The 9,827-nt window shown below is 51.9% G+C and overlaps 1 protein-coding gene across 3 annotated transcripts in view; it reads right to left on the reverse strand.

Moving 5' to 3' along the window:
• Nucleotides 1-587, reverse strand: part of CEP135 (centrosomal protein 135) — a 64,715-nt gene extending 64,128 nt beyond the window's left edge. For all 3 annotated transcript variants that reach the window (XR_013272345.1, XM_077477450.1, XM_077477449.1), the window contains exon 1: nucleotides 360-587. The gene's annotated coding sequence lies outside the window, so the exon portion shown is untranslated. The remainder of the gene's footprint in view (nucleotides 1-359) is intronic.
• Nucleotides 588-9,827: the final 9,240 nt, after the last annotated feature.

The following is a 9,827-nucleotide window of genomic DNA, read 5'->3' on the forward strand; positions in this document are numbered from 1 at the left end:
GAGAGAGGGGGGGGGACACAGCGGAGAGAGGGGGGGGACCACAGCGGAGAGAGGGGGGCACAGCGGAGAGAGGGGGGCACAGCGGAGAGAGGGGGGCACAGCGCGGAGAGAGGGGGGGACACCGCGGAGGGAGGGGGGGACACCACGGAGGGAGGGGGGGGGGGACACCGCGGAGGGAGGGGGGGGGGACACCGCGGAGGGAGGGGGGGACACCGCGGAGGGAGGGGGGACACCGCGGAGGGAGGGGGGGGGGGACACCGCGGAGGGAGGGGGGGGGGGGACACCGCGGAGGGAGGGGGGGGGGACACCGCGGAGGGAGGACACCCGGGTCACAGCTGAGGGTACAGCTGGGCACTTACACAGCAGGCAGTGGAGAGTCCAGCCCGTCACAGCGCTCCCGTCTTCCTCCCAGTGTCCGGAGAGGGGTTGCTAGGAGACATGCTCAGGAGGCTGCACTGGTCAGAGGACACAGCGGCGGGCGGAGGAGCGGTTCGAAAATGGCGCGCAGGAAGCCCGGTCTGGGGCCGAGGAAGCGCACAGCCTGTCACCCATAGCGACGCTCCTCCGCCCGCCCCTTCCAGCCATTACCGTGCCAGACACCCCCCAATCACGAGCTCCAATTGTGACAGTGGGGGCGGGGGAAGGCTACCGCTCCGCCCACCAAAGACACGCCTCCGGTAAACTCTGGGACTTGAACTAGTAGTGAGCTGTCATTGGTCAGAGCGGTACTTGTCGGCACCTATCTGCTGCAGAGGAAGTGAGAGGAGGGAAGCTGTCAGCACACCCAGCGCTGCGCTGCTACACAGAAAACGTCTGACAGAGGCCCATTCACATAGATGTACAGCTGACCAATCAGAGGGGAGGGGTACCCTGCGGCCTGCCCAACCCATAATCGTTCAGAAGAATGAGTGGCAGTAGAGGATGATTGGTCAGTGTGTGAGCTGTGCCCAGTGTGTCATCATATTCGGCAACCCGTCAGAATGTTTAACGGAAGTGACGTTTCGTCGCCGCCATCTAGCTACACCCCATATTCGGCCACGGTAAGGATACACTAAGAAGGGGGAAAGCGGAAATGTTGTTACACCCACCGGAGTTTTGCATTTTACACGGATTTATAACAGTAAAGTCAGTTTCTATAGTGAAATACAGGACTTACAACTCCGTTCGAATGCTTAGATGTTGAATTTTAAAAGCAGCGAACTTCTGTCAGATTAGTAAACCTGTGAGATGAGCTAGGTTGCCGCTGCTTTTGAAATTCAAGATCTAAGTAGTCAGACAGAGTTGTAAGTCCTGTATTGCACTATAGAAACTCACTTTACTGTTATAAATACATGTAAAATGCAAAACTCCGGAGGGTGTAAAAACATGTCCACTTTCCCCCTTCTTGGTGTATCCTTAATGTGGACGAGTGTGGGGTGTAACAAGATGGCGGCGACGGAACATCACTTCTATAGCAAACTGCGATGGGTCGCCGAATATGTCCTTCCAGGGCAAGCGGACATCTTGTTACACCATTTAGAATTTTGCATTTTACACGTATTTTTAACAGAGTTTATATAGTGAAATACAGTGTTTACAACTCTGTCTGACTGTTTAGATGTTGAATTTTTAAAGCAGCAGTGCTCTGTCCGATAGCAAACCTATGAGATCAGGCAGGCTTGCTGCTGCTTTTAAAATTCAACATCTAAACAGTCAGACCACGTTCTAAGTACTGTATTTCACCCAGTTTGTTGTTTTAAAAAAAGAGTGTAAAATGCAAAACTCCGGTGGGTGTAACAAGATGTCCACTTGCCGCCTTCTCTGTGTATCCTTACTGTGGAGGAGTGTGGGTGTAGCAAGATGTCAACAAAACGTCACTTCCCTTACACATTCTGATGGGTCACCTAATCTGATGGAACACAGGCCTGTAACCATACAACTCACCCAATGTTAAAGAGGAAGTAAACCCTGATGAGTTCACTTCCTCTTTCATTCCCTGCAAAGGCAAAGCATAATGGACTACTATGCATCGCATAGTAGTCCATTATGTGTCACTTACCTGACACAGGAGCCAGCGAAGTCACCGCTGTCCCTGTAGTCCCGGCGTATCCATCTTCTCGGTGGGGTCTCACAGCTCCGCCGCTGTCATTCGGTGAAGTCGCGATGACGTCACTCCCGCACATGCACACTGGAGCCGACACGCGCTGCATCTTCGTCATGGACGATGCCGCACTCAGTGCGCCGCTGCGCCGTAGGCAAAGTGGTTTGATAATCCTGACCGGACGTCATATGACGTCCTCATGATTATGACCCGCTACGCGCCCCTGGGGGCGCGTATCGCAGCGATAGTTGTTGCGGGGTGTCAGTCTGACACCCGGCAACTACGATCTCGGTAAAGAGTCTCCGACAGAGACTCTTTACCACGTGATCAGCCGTGTCCAATCACGGCTGATCACAGTGTAAATGGGAAGAGCCGGTGATCGGCTTTTCCTCACTCGCGTCTGACAGACGCGAGTAGAGGAGAGCCGATCGGCTGCTCCTCTGACAGGGGGGGTCTGTGCTGATCGATTATCAGCACAGCCCCCCCGAGGATGCCCACACTGGACCACCAGGGATGCCACCAGACCACCAGGGAAAAAGGTAATCCTCCCTAGACCACCAGGGATGCCAATGGTCAGCACAATGGATGCCATCAGTGCCCATAATGGATGCCAATCAGTGCCCACAATGGGCATCACTGATTCGCATGCATTATTGTTTGGCACTGATTGGCATCCTTTAGTACAGTATAACACCAATGCCGCCTATGAGTGCCCACCTGTGCCGCCTATGAGTGCCCACCTGTTATGAGTGCCCACCTGTGCCGCCTATGAGTGCCCACCTGTGCCGCCTATGAGTGCCCACCTGTGCCGCCTATGAGTGCCCACCCATGCCCATCTGTGCCGCCTATCCATGCCCATCTGTGCCGCCTATCCATGACCATCTCTGCCGCCCATCCATGCCAATCCGTGCCAGCTATCAGTGCCAATTTGTGCCACCTATCAGTGTCCATCCATGTCGCCCATCCGTGCCGCCCATCCGTGCCGCCTATCAGTGCCGCCTATCAGTGTCCATCAATGCCACCTCATCAGTGCCACTTCATTGGTGCCCATCAGTGCCGCCTTATCAGTGCCCATCAGTGTAGCCCCATCAGTGCCCATCAGTGAAGGAGAAAACGTACTTATTTACAAAGTTTTGAAACTGAAACAAAAAAAAAACATTTTCGGTATTTTTTTATTTGTAGCGCAAAAAATAAAAACCGTAGAGGTGATCAAATACCACCAAAAGAAAGCTCTATTTGTGGGAAAAAAAATGATAAAAATTAAATTTGGGTACAGTGTAGCATGACCGCACAATTGTCATTCAAAGTGCGACAGCGCTGAAAGCTCAAAATTGGTCTGGGCAGGAAGGTGTTTAAGTGCCTTGTATTGAAGTGGTTAATGTCCCAGGGAGCAGATGTTTTGTCAGATTAGGTGACCCGTCAGATTTTGTAATGGAGCATAGCTCCCAATAGTCCCTGATTTGGAACAATGTACCTCTGTCCCTCATTCCTCCTCATTTGTCCCTTATTTTGGTCTGATCTATATAGCTGTATATAAAATGAATTTCTCTTATATTCACCGACTGACACAGCTCCTCCCTAGACCATTGGGTTGTATACCTTTCCCTTTAGGCGACACTAGGCAAAGTTGTAACACAACACTTAGAACTTTCAGTTCCGCCCAGGGGGCGGTCCCCTAGGTATCAACCCTCCACCCTGCCTTGCAGTAATCAGTTTTATTTTGCCTAGTGAAGAAGACAGACCTAGGAACCCTGTGGGCCCATAGGTCCATGTTTTTAAAAAATAAATAAAAATATATATATATATATTCAGAAGCTTTGCTTTTTGTGCAAGATGAGTGATCCTGTGATATTCTATCAACAGCCGGCTGGGTGACAGGGTGGTTCACTTATCCGCGGCTGTCTGGCCATCGCGCGTGTGGCTATTGCAGCTATGGCTCGGCAGGCCACGACATACCTCAGCTCCAGAGGTGCTCGTGAGCTTTTATGCTCCGGGGCATACATATGACCGGGCTACTGATGTCTGCGTCACAGTATGCCGAGGCCAGTAGCTACCCTGTACTGATCAGGAGTAAATCTACAATGGAATGTCTCCCAGCTCTTCAGGACTGGTAAGTATAGCTCTCCCTGTTCTGATGGGGCTGAGCAGCTGGGCATTCCCTGGGAGGTCAATTCGGGGGCCCCCTCACCTCCTTATCTTCTCTCCCCTGTCCCTATCTTCCCTCCCTCCCCCCTTCAGGTGGGAATGCTGCATGTGGCTGCCGGGCGGTGTGTGTGTGTGCCTATATAGGGGCTCTTTGTGGGCTCTCACCTGACATGGGGGGTGGGCTGGGTGAATGGCGGGGGTCCTGGGACCTGTATGGTATGCCCCTGGATGGTGCCTGTGAGGGTCTGCTGGGAAAGGTGCAGTGCTGTGGCTTTGCAGGTTTTTTTTTATATCTACCTCTTGGCTGACTGTCTGGGCTTCAGCGGCCATTTTCTATGCGATTCCTATTCAAGGCACTGGCAGCCATTTTCTGGAAGCCTAAACATATTTCAGTGTCCCCTGTCAGCAGCATGGCTCATGTACTCTCACAGCCTTTTTTGCCTATGTTTCCCATCTGTGTACTGGACGCTGAGCGGTCAATTTATGGAAGCCTGGGCATTTTTTCTGATCGTTTTAGTGATCGTTCCAGCGGTTATCACCAACTCAGTTTTTGGTTTCCTCTGCACCTGGGTGCACTCAGGGAATACAGGCACCACTTGTGAACAGCGCAGAACTCCCCAGGGTGGTGAGTCCGGCGGGAATGAGCCCCTCAGTCAGCGGCAGCCGGGAGGGTGGGACTGTCCCTGTCCTAAGTCCCCTTCGGGTGGCAGACGGGATAGGGTCAGCACGGCTCAGGAACTAGTGTTTCTTCCCCCAAAGTCCAGGCAATGGCAACCGGGTCACCTGCAGACTGCGCAGTGCCCATGGACACCCTGATGGCGGTCCTTAACTCGTTCATTGCTAGATGGAGGCAGTGCGTGGGAAGATGGGTGCAATAAGGTGGCCCCTGTTCCCCCCGTCCTCTGGGGAGAGCTCGGGCAGAGACTCGGGCTCTGCTGAAGCTGGTGACCCCTGCTCTGTCTTGTCAGATGATGCTGACCAGGACTGTTCGGACAGTGAGGATGGGTCTGGGTCCGTGCACGACAAAATGCTTGTTGGAGCACTTATCACAGCTGTGTGTGATACCCTGAAGAGTCAGGAGCCAGCAGGTCCCCCTGCTGATGTACCGGTCCCTTTTGGGTCCCGCAAGCCAGCGTGTTCACCTATGGTGTTCCCGTATCTGTGTTTTTATAGAAAAAAACGAAAAAATATTGCATATTCAATTGTAACTATACAGCCGCCTGCAAAAACTTTGTGGCCAAACAGGCATCAGCCGATGCACTGACTTCTACCTTGTAGAAGTTGGTAAACGTGTGGACAGACGACCAGGTCGCTGTCTTACACACCTGAGCGACAGACGCTTGGTGTCGGAAGGCCCAAGACGTTTCCGATTGCCCTTGTGGAATGGCCCGTAACCAGAAAGAGGGGCACCCACCCCTTTAAGCTTTAAGGCATAGGCTTGTACTACAATCTGTCTGATCCACCTGGAAATGGTGGCTGTTGAGACCGCCATGCCTTTCTTGGGACCAGCTACCAAGACAAACATCGAGTCTGACTTCCGAAAGGGAGCAGTGGTAGACGAATACACTTTCAGAGCCCGAACCACGTCCAGAGCGTGAAGGTCCACCTCCTTAGGGTGTTTCAGCCTAGGACAGAGAGATGGTAACACAATGTCCTCATTAATGTGAAAAGCCGAGACCACCTTCAGTAGAAAGGACAGTTGCGAACGCAACACCACCTTATCCTTATGGATAACCAGATAAGGTGACTTGCAAGACAAGACCGCCATTTCCGAAACCCTCCTGGCCAAGGTGATGGCCACGAGAAAGACCACTTTCTGGGAAAGAGTCAACAGGGGATACTCCCTGATATTTTCAAGCAGCGGCGATAACACCAGGTTCAAATACCATGGGGGTAACGGTGGACGCACCGGAGGGACTACATGACAAACCCCCTGAACAAAAGGTACTCACTATGAATGAGACGCCAGGGTCACTAAAAAAAGACAGCCAAAGCTGAAAACTTGCCCCTTAATAGCGCCATTACGCCATTTTCTGGTGTACTCCTTGCTGAAAAAACAGCAGGATCCTGGATATGGAAAAAAGAACGTGGATTCCAACCTTTTTCCGCACACATGGAGATGTAGGTCGTCCAGGAACGATGATATATCTTCCGAGCAGAAAAATTTCCATGCTCTCAACATAGTTGGGATCACCGAGTTCGACAGACCCCAGTTCCTCAACACCTGGCTTTTCAGTCCACCTGGAGCTTCGCTATAACGCCCCCAGCCCGACAGGACGACCACGGACAGATAAAAATGTCCCTGGAACCGCAAGCCTGCGAGTATAAGTGCTACCGCATGAAGGTTTTTCCCCACCCATGTCTCGGGTAGGGGTTCGCCTTCGGGAGTTTGCAGCCCGGTGGTCCCCTTGGTTTTCGACCAATGGACCTGCAATCTGATTTCCTTAGGCTACAAGATAGAGTTTCTCTCTTGGTCGCCAAACAGATTCTTCCTCTTCAGCATACTCATATCCCCGGCTTGCCTGGAGGCCCTCTTGGGGGCAGTAAGGGAGTTGCCGAGTTGCAGGGTGGTTGTACCGGTTCCGGAATCGGAACGTTTCCAGGGATTCTACTCAAATATGCTTGTAGTTCCCAAGAAGGAAGGGGTACGTCCAATCTTGGACCTAAAAGCCCTCTATTACTTTGTTGAAGTGCAGAGGTTAAGAATGGAATCAGTTCACACAGTAGTTGCTGCACTCCATCAAGGGTACTCCCTGGCGCCCTTGGACTTCCAGGATGCGTACCTGCACATACCCATATGCCTGGGACAGCATAAGTTTCTGCGATTTGCAGTCGGGAAGCCCACTACCAGTTTGTGGCTCTCCCTTTTGGTCTGGCATCAGCCCTCATGAGTCTTTACCAAGGTTTTGGCGTTGCTACGGCAACGTGGGGTCGCGATTGTGCGATATCTAGACGATCTCCTCCTGAGAGCATCTTCCGCCTCAGAATTAGAGGAGGATGTGGCAATCACCATGCAGACTCTGCGAGAATTTGGGTGGCTGTTGAACCTAAAGAACTCGGTGATTGTACCAACTCAGCGTTTGGAGTACCTAGGCTTGCTGCTAGACTCAATGTAAGCAAGAGTTTTATTTCTCCCTTCAGACAAGCTGCAGACTCTTAGATCCGCGGTAAAACTGCGGATGAACAGCAGGTGGTCGTCGCTTTCCTTTGCATGAGAGTCCTGGAGCTCATGGTGGTCTGCTTTGGGGCTGTACCGTTTGCCCAGTTCTACACCAGAGTCCTGCAGAAGGAGATCTTGTCAAAATGGGACAGATCTCAGTTGTCCCTGGATCGTCAGATTCAGGTGAGCCAGTCAGTCAGAGAATCACTGATCTGGTGGCTGAGGTCCCTGGTGATTCAGGCCGGAAAGTCGTTCATACTACTAAAGTGGACAGTGATCACACAGGACGCCAGCCTTTTCGGCTGGGGTGGAGTAATGGGGGTTCAGTCGGCTCAGGGCCTTTGGTCGACAGAAGAATCCAAGTTGCCGGTCGATCTGCTCGAACTGAGAGCATTTAGGCTGTGCCTCTCCACATGGTCAATGAGACTGCAAGGACGTCCGATCAGGATCCAGTCAGACAACGCCACTGCAGTGGCATACGTCAATCACCAAGGAGGGCGAGTAGCTCAGCCGCGGCACAGGAGGTCGCTCACATACTCAGTGGGCAGAGCGACATGTACTGGTTTTGTCGGCCATTTACATTCCCGGAGTGGAAAACTGGCAGGCGGACTACCTAAGTCGCCAGATGCTGGACCCAGGAGAATGGGCGTTGAATCCGGAAATATTCAGGTTACTGTTGCTGAGGTGGGGCACACCAAACGTGGGTCTTCTGGCCCGTCTCAATCGGAGGGTGCCAAGATTCGTGTCCAGGATAAGAGCTCCATGGGCAGACGCGCTGGTGGCTACGTGGGATCAGTACCAGCTGATCCATGCTTTTCCTCCAGTGAAGCTGTTACCACATCTGATTCGCAGAGTGGAAGCCGAGGGGATCCCAGTAATACTGGTGGTCCCAGTTTGGACTCCGCGTCCCCGGTACGCAGACCTGGTGCATCTGGTGGTAGACGCTCTTTGACGACTGCCATTATGAGAGGACCTTCTGTCTCAAGGTCCGATTCTCCATCCTGCTTTACCATCGCTGGCTTTAACGGCATGGCTATTGAGAGCCAGGTGTTGAGGAACTGGGGTCTGTCGGACTTGGTGATCCCAACTATGTTGAGAGGACGGAAATTTTTCGTCTCGGAAGATATATTATCGTTCCTGGATGGTCTACATCTCCATGTGTGCGGAGAAAGGTTGGCATCCGCGCTCTTTTTTTCCATATCCAGGATCCTGCTGTTTTTTCAGCAAGAAGTAGACCAGAAAATTGGGTTAAGCACTATTAAGGGGCAAAAATTTCAGCTTTGGCTGTCTTTTTTTCAGTGACCCCTGGCGTCTCATTCATAGCGAGTACCTTTTGTTCAGGGGGTTCGTCATGTAGTCCCTCCGGTGCGTCCAGCGTTGCCCCCATGGGATTTGAACCTGCTGTTATTGGCGCTTCAAAACCCGCTGCTTGAAAATATCAGGGAGTTTCCCCTGTTGACTCTTTCCCAGAAAGTGGTCTTTCTAGTGGCCATCACCTCGGCCAGGAGGGTTTCGGAACTGGCGGTCTTGTCTTGCAAGTCGCCTTATCTGGTTATCCATAAGGATAAGGTGGTTTTGTGTTCGCAACCGTCCTTTCTACCGAAGGTGGTCTTGGCTTTTCACATTAATGAGGACCATCTCTCTGTCCTAGGCCGAAACACCCTAAGGAAGTGGACCTTCACGCTCTGGACATGGTTCGGGCTCTGAAAGTGTATTTGTCTACCACTGCTCCCTTTCGGAAGTCAGACTCGATGTTTGTCTCGGTAGCTGGTCCCAAGAAAGGCATGGCGGTCTCATCAGCCACCATTTCCAGGTGGATTAGACAGACTGTAGTACAAGCCTACACCTTAAAGGGGCAGGTACCCCTCTTTCCGGTTACGGGCCATTTCACAAGGGTAATCGGAACATCTTGGGCTTTAAGACACCAAGTGGCTGTCGCTCAGGTGTGTAAGACAGCGACCTGGTCATCTGTCCACACGTTTACCAAGTTCTACAAGGTAGACGTCAGTGCATTGGCTGATGCCTGTTTGGCCGCAAAGTTTTTGCAGGCGGCTGTATAGTTGCAATTGAATATGCAATATTTTTTCTAGTTTTTCGATAAAAACTCAGTACCTTTTAAGAATGCACTGTTGCATTACTTCCGCAGTTTTTTTTTGTGTGCGGTTGTGGGTAGTCACTCCTGTTGAGCGTACCCTGATTTTGTGGTGGAGGTTTCTACGAACTATTGTTTTGTGGGTACAGTTTTACCAGTTCCCACTTGCCATGGTGGATGAGGTTTTTATGCTGTTTTTCCCACCCCTCGTTTGGCACTGCTTGGGGACATCACAATGGTCTAAGAGAGGAGCTGTGTCGGTCGGTGAATATAAGAGAAAATAGAATTTTTTTGTACTCGCCCTAAAATCCTTTTCTCTGTAATTCACCGACCGACACAGCACCCACCCC

This window comes from Lithobates pipiens, unplaced genomic scaffold (genome assembly GCF_037356315.1).
Source record: "Lithobates pipiens isolate NorthernLeopardFrog02 unplaced genomic scaffold, aLitPip1_a1.2 Scaffold_13, whole genome shotgun sequence".
Classification (NCBI taxonomy): domain Eukaryota; kingdom Metazoa; phylum Chordata; class Amphibia; order Anura; family Ranidae; genus Lithobates; species Lithobates pipiens.